Source organism: Tachypleus tridentatus, chromosome 6 (genome assembly GCF_004210375.1).
Source record: "Tachypleus tridentatus isolate NWPU-2018 chromosome 6, ASM421037v1, whole genome shotgun sequence".
NCBI lineage: Eukaryota > Metazoa > Arthropoda > Merostomata > Xiphosura > Limulidae > Tachypleus > Tachypleus tridentatus.
The window spans coordinates 48494960-48509735 of record NC_134830.1 but is presented as its reverse complement, the minus strand read 5'-3'; the positions used below and the strand labels follow the sequence as shown (position 1 = coordinate 48509735).

Below are 14776 nucleotides of genomic sequence, written 5' to 3'. Positions count from 1 at the left end.
GGCTTCTGTGGAAAACCAGGCTTTAACTCATTTTCACCAAAATTACATTAAGGTGTTTTCTCACTTGGACAAGTTAACATACAGTTACTGTTTACAAGTTAAGGAATAGACAATTGTTTTTCACACTGTGTATTCCCTTAGAACAAAAACAGCACTTAAATAGTTGGGAAAATTATTGTTTATTCTAAATTAGTTTCTTGTTTAACACAAACAATCTAACATTAAAGTTTATTTATCCATAATTCTGTGGTATAATGAAATTTTATGAATTTGAAGTTTATGGTATCGACAAACAATGCAGGAACATAAGTCACTCTTCACACAAACACTAACAGTTGAAAAACACAGCTAAGTTATTAAACTTACTGTCTACAATAAGTACACTGATTCTCTAAGATACACACTGACTGTACATGATAGTACATTGTCTAAGATACAATGCTTACTGTCTGTGATAGTACAGTGACTGAGATACTACACTTGATAAGATACAAATACACTGACTGTCTAAGGTACTACACATTGACTGTTTAAGCTATACTTACTTTCTAAAATAATATACTAACTGTCTAACATACTACAACGAGTCTCTGAGATACCATACTTACTGTCTAGAAGATCCCTGATTTTTTCCATATATATCTCAAAATATGACACCTGTAAGAAAGAATAATTTAAATGGTGCAGAAAAATAATGTTTTAGCATTTTAAATCACTTGATTCAAATAATTTTTAACACCCCATCACATTAAACATATTTAAAGTACTCAAATTGACTTAGTCAGTGATTTCACACAAGATAGAAAGGAACAAGAAAAACAAAACATTCACACACACACCTTCAGAACACCCGTCAACACTCAAGGAAGCATTAAAAAAATTGAAAACTAGTTAAACCTTGGTATCACATCAAGTTTAAACTGAATATATATTTACACTTATTTAATACATGTCACTTGCTCCGAGCTGTATTTCAACAACTCTTACAATTTTGAAGAACTCTTAGAAAATAAGCTTTGGATGTAAACAGGAGATTAGTAAAAAGATATCTCTAATAACTGTACTGATTATAGCACAAAATATATCTCAGAACAGCTGGTATGGGTATTAACACTTCAGATCACAGAAACAAAGATAACCCAATTACACTGAATACATCACGATCTCAACCAGAAAACAAAGAAGTCAAGAAAATGTCTCCTCACAGCACTCACACAAATAAAATCACTTGCATATCAAGAAGCACTAACCTAAATTTAAAATATGTTCTTACTTTGATGTGAAATTCAACATTTTCCTCCATTGTGTAAATATAATTAAAGATGTCATTGACAATTCTTGGAATGATACCTTGTAATACAGAACTATCCAGAATACCCTAAAATAGAAAGTAAACAAGTCTTTATCTCTGGGAATGTATTTTACAGAAGGCTGTTATAAAATGAGTATGTTTATTATTCATTTGCTAGGGTTTAGTATCTTATTTGACAGGAATGTCTCTAATAACTATATTAAAATGTTTTCACATTTCAAAGTCCTTTACAACAGAAGTCTTTAAATACAAGTAAATCAAAAGGTTAAATATAACAATGATAGAAAATGTCTGCTGACAATAAATGGTTCATAAAAAAAGACATACAACTAACTATTCACACTTGCTTCTTTACCCATCTTGTGTCTTATAACTGACATATAGTCAGAATTCAACTTTATGTCCTATTCTTATGACATGTATTCAAGTTTCTTCAATATTTAATCACATTTCAACTACCTAATGCTGTGACATTTAGTCAGATTTCTACATGTACATGTCTTCTTTCTTATGACATGTGGCTAAGTTTCTTGTACATGTATCTGATGTCTTTGTCATCATTGTTTGAGCTTCTACTTAAATGTCATTTTGTTAAATTCTATTATAAAGAAATCCAGCTATCAAGAAGACGACTTCAAACAGATGAAGATAAGTTTAAAATATTACCAATTAATGTTTCTGCAATGTATTAGCACTAGTTATATTTGCACTTGATTTACTTAATAAAAATGTCAACATTGCACTCAACAGATTAAATTATGGATTTAGAATACTATACAAATGAATTCCTATGTCAATGAACAGAAGATTAGAATGGCTCAAAACCCTTTTTGAGCCTGATATAAACAAATCATTAAACCCTGATCCCAAGTTGCAGAAAGAATTTGATTAAAAAAACATTATTTCAAAACAAATACATCCTATCCTATATTTAGTTATATCCCATTGTACCAGTTATAGTTTGTTTGAAATAATTCCATAAAAATTGTTTAAGAACAGGAATTAAGCTCACTGTATAAATGAAAATATATTGAGAACAAGTCAAATAATGTGAAAGACTGGTAGAGACATTATGTTTATGTAAATATTATCTCATGTTCATTTACATTTGAGTTTTCACATTATGTTAAACCCTAAACAAAACATTATATATCTTCTACATATTGTTAAGACATTGTTCTTTTGTGAACAGCTTCTTCAAAACTATTCGGTTAAAATAATTCAACATTCAAGTCTATATGAAGAGAGCAAATTACATTATTATTTCCTCTAGTGATTTCACAAACCTGATCACTTCTATGTTGTCTAAACTGTTGTAGGCCTACATTACAAATGGTATTTAAAAGTCTGAAAATACTAGAAATAATGTAAAATCAAACAAGTATGATTGCAAAATATAACTAAATATATCAGCACACTGACTGATACACTCAACCATTCCAAAACAACTGTACATACTTTACAACTATTCTGTATTTATAACCTTGCTTAGAAAGTATTAGATAAAATTTCCTCATCACCCAAAGAAGTTTTTAGGCATATCCTTTTAAACTATTTGATCTAAGTATTAAGTCCTGAAGTTACCTCTAGCTAACAACCAAATTACAAAATTGAAAATATAACTTACAATAACATATATCTTACCTCCATAGTGTGTGTCTTTCCACTAGAAGTCTGGCCATATGCAAAAATCGTCCCATTGTAGCCCATAAGGACATCTAAACAAAAACAGAATGTCAGAAGTTTATATTACATTTTGTATTATATTATCATTGTTTATATGTTTGTGTAATATTATTTCTCCCTATGACAAGAGAAGGTTGTTAATTTTTACAATTATGGTTTTTTTCAGTCTGATATCGGTCCGAGTCAATAGTTAAAGAAAGTTTTTTTTTATTGAAACATTTTTTCACACACAATTCTGTCAAAAGGATAAAAGTAATTTACTGCATACAGTTAAGACAAAATGAGACAGAACTTCAGAGAAAATGTGAACTATAATATTATAATCAAGAAAAGTTCACACAGAAAACAAAGAATACTAGAAAAATTATCATAACAAGTCCACAAAGAAAACACGAAATGTATTAGCATAATGAACAAAAACTTTCACATAGAAAACATGATATACACTAGTAAAATAATAAAAAAAAAAAGTCCAAATATAGAACATGGGATGTACAAGCATAATGATGAAAAAATGTCGAAATATAGAACATAGGGTATACTAGTATAATGATGAAGAAATGTCCATATATAGAACATGGGGTATACTAGTATAATAATGAAGAAAGGTTCAAATACAAAACAGAGTATATTAGTTTATTTGGACTAACTACACTTAGTTACAGTTACATGATCTGGGACAGCTGGAGTTACTGTTAGCTGATTTGGAGTAACAACATTTAATGTTACATGGTATGGGATAGCTGGAGTTACTGTCAGTTGATCTGGAGTTATTAATAAATACCACTCACACTTTCACCACCATAACAAAAGATCCTAGACGTATCTGTGTGAAGGACATCAAGTATGTTACATATATTTCTGTTGAGTCACACAACCTGGCTGGCAACTTCAAATAAATTATGTGCATGGACGAGAGCAGCATGACTCATACAATAAAATTTATATTCCATGAATCCTTAACATCATAAGAATGTAGGTGTATTTTATTCTATCAGTAGAAAGTGAAAAACAAGCAAACTCAATTTAGCTCTTAATATGAACAATAAATAAATAGATTATAAATAAAATATTACAGGAATATGTGTTAAAAATTTCCATAAATAATAAACATTATAGTATCATGTTTTCATCTTTGAACAAAATACAGTAATCCAAATATAAGATATTTTAGAAAAATTTTATTAAAAATTAATTTTAAGGAAAAAATACTTTATATTTCCTAATGTGAAAGAATATTAATATGAACCTGTTAACTGGTAAAAAAAATTGTTTTACACCAATATTCCTTCAGAAATTATAAAGTCAAACAAAGTTTTAACAAATATTAAATTGTCAATTAATTAAATCTAGTTTCAACAAACTTCTTAAATTTGCTAATGAAGTGCCACATTATCTGTTGAGTGAAAATATTTACATTTCATGTGATGGTGTTACTCTAGGTCCACAACCTGTTATTACCTTAAAATATGCTGCTCTCATCAAAACATTTATTTTTTAGTGTTACATTGTATCACAGATCTATTAATATTACTTTTTATTCTTCAAACATACACTCTCACTATTAACAATACATGAATAGCCAAGATTGGATTATAACGAAAGAAATAAAACCCATAGCAATTTGCTAAAGCTACAAAAGATATTTGGAACAATACAACATTGATATTGCTACAGCAGGCTTGTATCATAAACCAATAATTTCCGATCCTGTTTATAGCAGGCTTGTATCGTAAACCAATAATTTCCGATCCTGTTTATAGCAGGCTTGTATCGTAAACCAATAATTTCCGATCCTGTTTATAGCAGGCTTGATCCTGTTTATAGCAGGCTTGTATCGTAAACCAATAATTTCCGATCCTGTTTATAGGCTTGTGTCGTAAACCAATAATTTCCGATCCTGTTTATAGCGGGCTTGTATCGTAAACCAATAATTTCCGATCCTGTTTATAGCTGGGGTAAACCAATAATTTCCGATCCTGTTTATAGCAGGCTTGCGTCGTAAACCAATAATTTCCGATCCTGTTTATAGCAGGCTTGCGTCGTAAACCAATAATTTCCGATCCTGTTTATAGCGGGCTTGCATCATAAACCAATAATTTCGATCCTGTTTATAACCAATAAATTTAATTTCGATCCTGTTTATAGCGCTTGTATCTTGTTCGATCCTGTTTATAGCGTAAACCAATAATTTCCGATCCTGTTTATAGCCTTGTATAAGTAAACCAATAATTCCGATCCTGTTTATAGCGGGCTTGTATCGTAAACCAATAATTTCCGATCCTGTTTATAGCGGGCTTGTATCGTAAACCAATAATTTCCGATCCTCTTTATAGCGGGCTTGTGTCGTAAACCAATAATTTCCGATCCTCTTTATAGCGGGCTTGTGTCGTAAACCAATAATTTCCGATCCTCTTTATAGCAGGCTTGTGTCGTAAACCAATAATTTCCGATCCTCTTTATAGCAGGCTTGTATCACATACCAATCACATACTGATCCTGTTATAGAAAGCTTGGATTGTATCTATCTTAAGTAACTACTTTCTTCTTCATTTTATGTTTATACTTCAAGTTTGACATTAGGTTTTTAGTTATTTTGCAATTAAACTAGGTCAATTATTTATGTCAAATGTGTGTATTAAGATAGAAATAACAGTGAATAGAAAAATATTTGGACAAATACATAAAGTTTATTAACATTATGAGGGAAGAAGAAACAGAAAATAAGATTCACACGACTATTAAAACAAAAATGGACTATCAGAAAATATAGCATCAAAATCAAACTCTTAAAATTAAAATCCACAAAAGTATAATCAGAAATAACAAAATAAACAATATTAACCTATTTAGTAAAAATCAAAAACTAAATCAAGAGTTAAGTAAAACTGATAACATGAGCAGGTTAGGTTGTTACGAGTAGTAGGATGATAGATAGATTACAAATTCGATATCAAAAGCAAAATTATTTTCAGCAAGGAAACAAGAATTTTTTTTCCTATACATGGAGGTTGGTGATAAGTTTGTTCTAATCTTAAGTTATTAAATTAAATAAAGTTTACTGCTATGTATTATTTTGGATAATACAAAAACTTCAATGAATGCCATCAAGTACTGAAATATCTAGATTAATATCAAGTTTATACACTTTAGAAATATTTATTTACTTAACATGCTAAAATTTTTTTGTTTTTTAAGAGGATGTCTTAATTTGGGCCACTTACTTTAACTCAAGTACTTTAAACAAAACAAACATTATTTCTGTTTTGGTCCTCACAAAATTAGTGAAATGCAAAAATAAAAATGCTATTCCTGCATGTCCGAATGTAAGAATATGAGCATATTGATGTTCTGTGGGGCCAAGATTTGTCCCTCTTTCTTGATGCCTGCTTTGGAAAATAAACATCCAAACAGAAATGGATGATGAAATTGTCTGTTGTACTTACCAATAAGAAGTTACATTTTCCATCTCATCTTATTACTGAATTCATCAACACATGGAGAGAACTAAGATTTTAACATATAACTCAAAACTCTGAACAGAATTCTCTTTAGCCTGGCTTCTTCCAAATGGTATGGTCACAAGATTCATTGAGCCCAGACACAATTTGAGTTTCATTAACATTGTTACATAAATGTTTTTGTTTTTTTACCTTACCATAAATTTGACAATCACAATTCTAAAAAATCATAAATTTTTAAAGTTTTTTTGTACTGTGATTCAGTTTCATTATATTAATTAACTTTAAATTATTTTTTCATCACACAAAAACTTTTTACCTTTTGTAATGAAATATTTAATCAAGCACTATTTTAAAAGTTTAACATGTAGGCCTAGTGTGAAGCTTCTAGCATTTCTTTCCAGTTTTATCATTGATTTTCTCACACAAAACTTTTATCATAAAATTGATCACTGATAAAGGTCTTGATTAAAAAATCATATAATTACAATAGGGGACTATTTTGTTGGGAGTGGAGGTGGTGCTTACTCCAGTACTACTCAATGGTTAGTTTCCAATTTAGCAACTATTCCAAAATTAACGTATAATTTCAAAACATGTAGCTATGAGTGAACATACAAATTTTGGCCAAAGTTATCATAATCCATAAGCATTTTGACTTCTTTGAATGAAATCTGGAAACTGAACATTTAAGAGTTAACAACTGGCTAAAGTAAAAACCATAAGTATAACACACGTCTATGCTACAGCACATTCCTACAGGGAGCAGGGTATGGATAGCACATATCTACGCTATGGCATGTTACTACAGAGAGCAAAATAGGATAACACATTTACATTACGTGCGTGGAGAAACAGATAACAAATGTCTACATTACAGTGTGCTCATCATTCTTAGGAAGAGAGTTCAGAGGTGAAATAATTACTGGCAAGCTTCATACATGTCTGCCAGCACTCACTGAAGTTTTTATAAAAACATCTAGAACATAACCATGACAACAGTACACTGAAGGAACATTAACAGAAAGTAAGAAAAACAGATGAATTATTCTTTGTCAAGAGAGAGGGAAGATCATAAATGGCAGGTTTCACACAACTGTTTATACAGGTATAATACAAAACTGTTACAGTGTTCGTATGTACTTCAAAAACAAAGTCTGTTTGTGCAAGTATACATAAGGAAACTTTGTCTTAATACAAAGATACATTATTTTCATGTTATAAGTCTAGAAACAAAAAAATAAATTTTTTTAATTAAAGTAATATACTGTTAATATAAACTTAAGACATACTAAATTCTTTAGCAATGTAAACATTTTACAAGTTTTAAATACAGATCTGCATCAAAACTAAAACATTAGATACACCAATTTTCTTATAAAACATTACACAGTACAATTTTAATGTAATGATTCATTTTTCTTTCAATAAAACACTTGAGAAAACATAGCATATATGAAAGACACCAACAAGATAAGTAGCTACCACAAATCAACAGCAAAAGAGCTTTCTTTGTGAAGGAGTTAAGGTTGAATAAATGCATGATTACCTGAAACAATGGGCTTTGCTGCTTCATTGTAGACCTTTTCTTGTGTGGCATTTGGTTTAATTACCTTGTCAAACATGTACACTTTATTCTACATCACAAGGGAATAAATTAACTGATGTCAGTAGAAAGTCCAACTTGAATTTTAAATGTTTACAATGAATACTACCATCAATTATCAATACATTTATGTAACTGTCATATTCATAGTTACTAAAGGCATGAGGGCAAGTACATTTCCTTCTGGTTTTCTTAGCCTATTAGCAACAAGTTCAAGCATCATCCTCCATTTCTGGAAAGAATTCAGACTTAAAATGCTGTAATCTCTTGGCAAAACTAGCTTTTCACTAGAAGATGAGTATGCTTACACTAGATCTTCAACCAAGAAAATGTAATAAAAAGAACAAAACAAATTTTGATCCTTAAAGGAATAAAAAAATATTACAAAACAGAGGTGCACCGCAATTGAGCAAAACCAAAACAGTCTCATAGCAAAACAGAGGTGCACCACAATTGAGCAAAACCAAAACAGTCTCATAGCAAAACAAAGGTGCACGCAATTGAGCAAAACCAAAACAGTCTCATAGCAAAACAGAGGTGCACCGCAATTGAGCAAAACCAAAACAGTCTCATAGCAAAACAGAGGTGCACCGCAATTGAGCAAAACCAAAACAGTCTCATAGCAAAACAGAGGTGCACCACAATTGAGCAAAATCAAAACAGTCTCATAGCAAAACAGAGGTGCACCGCAATTGAGCAAAACCAAAACAGTCTCATAGCAAAACAGAGGTGCACCGCAATTGAGCAAAATCAAAACAGTCTCATAGCAAAACAGAGGTGCACGCAATTGAGCAAAACCAAAACAGTCTCATAGCAAAACAGAGGTGCACCGCAATTGAGCAAAACCAAAACAGTCTCATAGCAAAACAGAGGTGCACCGCAATTGAGCAAAACCAAAACAGTCTCATAGCAAAACAGAGGTGCACCGCAATTGAGCAAAACCAAAACAGTCTCATAGCAAAACAGAGGTGCACCGCAATTGAGCAAAACCAAAACAGTCTCATAGCAAAACAGAGGTGCACCGCAATTGAGCAAAACCAAAACAGTCTCATAGCAAAACAGAGGTGCACCGCAATTGAGCAAAACCAAAACAGTCTCATAGCAAAACAGAGGTGCACCGCAACTGAGCAAAACCAAAACAGTCTCATAGCAAAACAGAGGTGCACCGCAACTGAGCAAAACCAAAACAGTCTCATAGCAAAACAGAGGTGCACCGCAACTGAGCAAAACCAAAACAGTCTCATAGCAAAACAGAGGTGCACCGCAACTGAGCAAAACCAAAACAGTCTCATAGCAAAACAGAGGTGCACCGCAATTGAGCAAAACCAAAACAGTCTCATAGCAAAACAGAGGTGCACCGCAATTGAGCAAAACCAAAACAGTCTCATAGCAAAACAGAGGTGCACCGCAATTGAGCAAAACCAAAACAGTCTCATAGCAAAACAGAGGTGCACCACAATTGAGCAAAACCAAAACAGTCTCATTGCAAAACAGAGGTGCACCACAATTGAGCAAAACTACAACAGTCTCATTGCAAAACAGAGGTGCACCACAATTGAGCAAAACTACAACAGTCTCATTGCAAAACAGAGGTGCACCACAATTGAGCAAAACTACAACAGTCTCATTGCAAAACAGAGGTGCACCGCAATTGAGCAAAACCAAAACAGTCTCATTGCAAAACAGAGGTGCACCACAATTGAGCAAAACCAAAACAGTCTCATAGCAAAACAGAGGTGCACCACAATTGAGCAAAACCAAAACAGTCTCATAGCAAAACAGAGGTGCACATTTGAGCAAAACAAAACAGTCTCATAGCAAAACAGAGGTGCACATTTGAGCAAAACCAAAACAGTCTCATAGCAAAACAGAGGTGCACCGCAATTGAGCAAAACCAAAACAGTCTCATTGCAAAACAGAGGTGCACCGCAACTGAGCAAAACCAAAACAGTCTCATAGCAAAACAGAAGTGCACCACAATTGAGCAAAACTACAAGTCTCATTGCAAAACAGAGGTGCACCACAATTGAGCAAAACTACATCAGTCTCATTGCAAAACAGAGGTGCACCACAATTAAGCAAAACTACAACAATTTCATTATAAAATAAAGAGGTACCACAAATAAGCAAAATTTCAACACTTTCCTTACAAAACAAAAATTTATCATCAATGCAAAAAATACATTTCTGTGCTCTTGAATATATGATTTACATTTAGATATACATCAATTAAAAAAGATCACCATATTTTAAAGTTTGTTCTAGTTTTATTATCATCATTGATTTTATCTAGCTTACACCTGTTTATAAAATACTTTTATTCTTGTAGCAGAAAAGATTACCGTAATGAAAAAAAATCAAGATTAATTTCAGCTTATCCAGTCATCCCCACTATTAAATTAAACAGCTGTTTTATGTAAATTATCTAGTGATCTGCTGTTTAGTTAAACAGATTCAAGTTATTCAGTGGTCTTCACTCTCCAGTTAAACAGTTCTGAAATTCAAGTTACTCGGTGGACATCATTCTTCAGTTATACAGATTTAAGATTCAAGTTACCCAACTGTCCTCACTCTTCAGTTATACAGATTTAAGATTCAAGTTATTTGATGATCCTCACTTCTCAATTAAGCAGCTGCAGAATTCAAATTATCCAGTGTTCCTCACTTTTCAGTTATACAGATGTAAGATTCAAGTTATTTGATGGTTCTCGATTTTCAATTAAGCAGCTGCAAGCTTCAAGTTATTTGGTGGTCCTCACTTTTCAGTTAAAAAGCCATTAGATTCAAGTTATTTGGTGGTCCTCACTCTTCAGTTATACAGGTGTAAGATTCAAGTTATCCAGTAGCCCTCACTCTTCAGTTGAACAGCTGTGAGATCCAACTTGTACACTAGTCCTCACACTTCAGTTCAACATGTGCAAGATTCGAGTTGTCCAATGGTCCTCCCTCTTCAGCTAAACAGCTAATATATTCAAGTTATTCAGCAGTCCTCACTCTTCATTTAAACAGCCATGAGATTCAAGTTGTACACTGTTAAGTTATATTCCAATACCATTTCAATAAATTATATCTAATTGTTAAAAATGTAGTCATTTTGAAATTATTTATCAATCAGGTTCTCAAAAACATTATTTTATGAACAGTATTCACTGATACAATTATATAGAAACTTTGTTACCAAATGCACTGGTTATAAAATAATTTCAAAATGACTGTTGACCTGCACCATCTGGTAAATCTTCATTACATTACCTAGTATCCAGCCTTTCTTCCAGCTCTCAACCTTTCTAGGATGATTGTTGAACTCCAGCATCTAGTAAACCTTTATTAACCAACTTAGTAATCAATCTTTCTTCAAGCTCTCACGCTTTTTATCTATAATTCCAAATCACACATATTTCAACTGTCAATCTTCCATTTCTAACAATAGATTAGAAATTCCATACAAAATGCGAGCCAACTAGAAAATGGCTCTCTTTATTTCGATCCCTCAAAAATATGGATTATTTTATATTAACCAATTGTACATAGGGAAAACTTGGCCATGTTACTATAGGGATAATATTTTCCTATAATATGACTAAAGAAAAGCCCACACAAAACCCCCATTCCGCAAAACAATGATTTTCCAAATAGTCCTTCAGTAATCAGTTATTCCCGTTACATCTACAACATAAAAAACACAAAAAAGCTGCATCACAATCGTTTATTTCAATAAATGGTTAAGAAGGCCCGAGGTAAAATTGAAAGAAAAAACACACACTCATTTCACATTTTCTCAAAACTTTTCAAAAATAAAATTATTTTCTTCCATCTTCAAACAGATGCAAATAAATAGAATTAGAATTCATAAAATCAATATCTCACTATATCAGTTTCATTATTTTGGCCGCTAGGAATTTTAGCCCTTAGAAACAAACATCACGCCTTGGCATCCCCCCGTTTATTAGATTAACCCAGCTTTAATATTTTATTGCTGTATATTATAATACTGAAACATTCTTGCTAAGTCAAAAATATAATTTTACCTTAATGGATACACAATCTTCTGTATTTGATGGAAACTTTACGATGAATTTGCTTCCCGTCTTTTCTTCTGAATTGTTGAGAGGCCGGAAACGGCACACCACTTTAATACTGCATTCTGATGGTTTTCAGTCATTTTTGGGTCTTTTCCACAAAGACATTTAATTTAATTATATATAATTATAAATGTAAAATAAAAATAACTATTCATAACGTTATACTAATTCAAACTTATTTTCGAAATATTTCAACTATTTTTTCAACTGAAATGTAATAACTATACTTTATAAGTAAAATAACTTAGAATTAGATGTATATAATTATAATCTGCAACCTTACCGGCCCCTTTGAAAATTGAAGACAGATGTATTTGACCGGAGATTCGATTTTCGAGTCTAACTTAAATTAAAGTCCGCCTGCCGGCGATATGATCTGAAAATAAAATTTCAACACGAAAACAACACTGCTCAGGCGCACTGTATCGCCAATGCGGTTCGTAAGAAATTCATAGCAAAAAACATTTAAACCTTAAAGCAGTATTACATGCCTGTCAACTACGTCAAATCGTAACGTTAACATATGCAGCTGGTACAGTTTATAAGTTTTCAATGTGTAATGCTTCATATATTCTACCCTGATATTACCTCACCAAATGTACTACAGTAAAGCATCTTGGGAAATGAAATTACTCGAACAAAAACGTCACTGAATTGAGCAGATCATTACCTGCAGTAGTTAAGTTGTCGCATCTATGTGTACTGCCATCTAGTAGCGTAAACAAGTATTTTTGTAAATCTTCACTTGTATACAAAAAAAAAAACAAGTTCAGTGACAAATTTGTCAGAGATGTAGCCAGCAGATTAAAAATGAAGTTGGGGAAGGGGGGGGGACAAGTTTTATTCGACCGAGTGAAGCCAAAAAATGAGACCCACAGACCCAAAGGAATCCAGAACTCGTCTAAGATCCTTTGAAGCGTTTTTCTTCTGCGGGGTAAATTTTATACACTATCATATTTTTCCTAGAGTAATTTTCCTAATTTTACTGTGCCAAAATTAAAAGTGTGCACTACTCGCTTCCAACGCCACCGTATGTGTATAGTGTGAATGAGCAAAATACACTCAATAAATCTCAAGATGCGATAAATAGTTCACAGAAAAATGTAAACGATTTGTACTGATTATACTGCAATAGTGCTGTCTGTTGTATGTCCACGCGATTAATTCGCACGGTGTGGATGGATATTTATCAAATTTGGTATTGTGATTCATTGGGTTCATGGAAAAATGCATACAATTTTTTTCAGTTTTATTATGTGGGACTTTAATGGGTATTTTGGGGTTTGTTTGTTTTTTACCATTACCTCGCGCCCTGTCAGTGGACTTTTACCAAATTAGGCATGAAAGTTTGTTAGTTCCATAAAGAGAAACAAATTTGCGATTAAACATCATGTGTTTTGCAGTTTTTATGGGCGTTTTATACTACTACATATAAGAGAAGTAACTTTTCATGTCCTGAGATAACAAACCTTTCATTGATCATGGATTTACCTAACTTCCACCCAGAGAACGGTTAATCCAGCTAGTATTAAAAACGTCTCAATGAAATAACTTGTACAATGCTAAAATATAACTCGGAGATTCTCAAAGTCCTGCCTCCAGACTATTTCTATACTGTCAAGCCATTTCATTAACTCCTTTCGAAATAAATTATTTAACACAGTGCCCTAGTTCGATGAACTACTCCCGACATATAGACATCCAGACTTTACATCTCTACACAGGTCATTCTGACATTATATTCAAGAGATATATATGTTTGCCTCACTTTTTTTAAATGACTTACTATCTAGGGAGTTTCTTATGTCCTACGCGACCTCAAGGTCTGTAAGGTTTTATTAATGTATATCCCTATGTAGAGAGTTAATGACTTTATAATCCCATATCTACACATTTATACTTTGTGGATAACAGTACATTTACTTGAAACTTATTTGAATTGGTGCAAATATATTTTATTTATTGTTTAAATTTCGTGCAAAGCCACATAGGGGTTTTTGCGTTAGCCGTCCCTAATTTTGCAGTGTAAGACTAGAGGAAAGGCAGCTAACCATCACCATCTCCCGCCAACTCTTGGACTCCTCTTTTACCAAAGAATAGTTGGATTGACCGTCACATTATAATGCCTCCACGGCTGAAAGGGCGAGCATGTTTGGTGTGAAGGGGATTCGAATGCCCGACCCTCAGATTACGAATCGAGTGCCTTAACCACCTGGCTTTGGATACAACAGACACGACGTGGTTGACATATTATCGTACAGTTTGTTTACTTTCGTTAAAATGTTCTTATAATTTCCACTTCTGCTTTATGAACGTGTTGAGGCCTGGCATGGTTAAAACAATCTTTAACCACTTCAATGGTGTAAGTTGGTGTGTGCTTTTCTTCGAACAGATTAGTTCTGTTAGAGAATAAAATGTTAATCAAACGATGACATATTTGTCTGCAATTAAAAAAAACAAAAACATTTAACCATTTGTAAAAGTGTATCTCAAAACGGCTGGTATGGGTATTAAAACTTATATTAAAATAGAAAACAACATTTCGACCTTCTTAGATCATGTTCAAGTTAACCTCTACTTAGTTGTTCTCTACTTTATTTTAATAAAAGTTTTAAGTTTAATACCTATA

The 14776-nt window shown here is 32.4% G+C and overlaps 1 pseudogene across 1 annotated transcript in view; it reads right to left on the bottom strand.

The window, feature by feature from the left end:
* The window catches only part of LOC143252432 (kinesin heavy chain-like), a 50880-nt pseudogene extending 38613 nt beyond the window's left edge, over positions 1 to 12267 (bottom strand). The window contains exons 1-5 of the transcript XR_013028992.1: positions 12094 to 12267; positions 8009 to 8096; positions 2957 to 3030; positions 1274 to 1378; positions 609 to 657 (exon numbers count right to left, since the gene is read on the bottom strand). The product of XR_013028992.1 is annotated as a kinesin heavy chain-like (transcript). The remainder of the gene's footprint in view (positions 1 to 608; positions 658 to 1273; positions 1379 to 2956; positions 3031 to 8008; positions 8097 to 12093) is intronic.
* Positions 12268 to 14776: the final 2509 nt, after the last annotated feature.